The 1,305-nt window shown below is 31.2% G+C and overlaps 1 long non-coding RNA gene across 1 annotated transcript in view; it reads left to right on the top strand.

The window, feature by feature from the left end:
* Positions 646–1,305, top strand: part of LOC110271296 — a 19,962-nt gene continuing 19,302 nt past the window's right edge. Inside the window, exon 1 of the long non-coding RNA XR_002361863.1 lies at positions 646–1,227. This is a non-coding gene — a long non-coding RNA (uncharacterized LOC110271296). The remainder of the gene's footprint in view (positions 1,228–1,305) is intronic.

Raw genomic sequence — 1,305 nt, 5'->3', positions numbered from 1 at the left:
TTGAACAGACTAAAATACTCTTTTAGAATAAAAATGATTTAATTATTATATTAAAAATTATAAATTTAAACTTTTAAAACAACTAAAATATCCTTAGAGTTAATTTTCAAAAGACCAATATATCATTATAGAATTAATTGATATAGTAAATTTTAAACTCAGTTATTAATTCTTTTTCTTTCCAAAAAAAAAGAAGTTGCAGCCATTTAGGTTGCCCCCAAACTTTGGCCACCACATATATGACGCATGTTTTTGAATTGCTTCGGCTGCAAGACAACCAAATATATATCTGAAAACAATAAAATAATTATATTTTACTATAAAGTATCAATAAGTATCAACTATCAACTAACTACTCTCTCTACGTGTGTATTATGTGTCTTCAAAGTATAAAAGTCAAATATAGTGGCATGACGTGGCTGATAATGGAAAGGGCTAAAGAGGCAAAAAACCATATGCCTAGCTGTAACATGTTACATGAAGTGAGATTAAGTGAACCAATGTGTGATTTCTCTTCTACTTCTTGGAATGGGATTGTAAATTGGAATGAAAATGAGAGTGAATTGCAAATAAAATTAAATTCATTACGTAAGGAAAATTTTAAACCAATCTAGAACGTTCTAATTTGCCTATAAATTTTGGCCACTTCGCACCCTTTCTTCTAACTCTCTCATTGCCCTTTTCCCCAAGCTTAAAACCTTTTGTTCTTCACTTCATTATCCCTAATCTCTTGTTTCCTATAATTTGATTATAAAATGGGAGACCCAAAGAGGAATCAAATAAGAGATTATTTGTGTCCAACGAATCGATCTTCTACTAATAATCAAACCTCAAACAATAACACATCACAAAGTTCAATCCCCTTGCCTACCATAAAAGGGTCTTTGTGGCCAAAACCATTATCAAACCCATCAGAAAGCACTTCTTCATCAAATGGTACTTCATCAAGCCCTAGGCCATCTTCAATCAATATGGCGAATATTTTTGGTCGTCGCAAACAAGGTTGATGAATCCATGACGACCCACCAACTCGGATCATAGCACATCTCATCACCAATATGGGTCTTATAGTATGTTGCTTCTTTTTTTTTGTCATATATATATATATATAGTTGGAATATTTGCAATAATATGTTATTTTGTTATGATGTGATCGAAATAGTGGATCTCATAGGATGAAGCAGTTGCTTGTTGATACTTAATTATATCACTTTGTATAACATAAAGGTGATGAACATCATTATACCAAAGTGTGTCACGCTTTTCTATTTATTATATCTTTTTCTATACTTTTTGTCCTTTCAA

This window comes from Arachis ipaensis, chromosome B04 (genome assembly GCF_000816755.2).
Source record: "Arachis ipaensis cultivar K30076 chromosome B04, Araip1.1, whole genome shotgun sequence".
NCBI lineage: Eukaryota > Viridiplantae > Streptophyta > Magnoliopsida > Fabales > Fabaceae > Arachis > Arachis ipaensis.
This window is presented reverse-complemented; position numbering and strand designations above follow the sequence as displayed.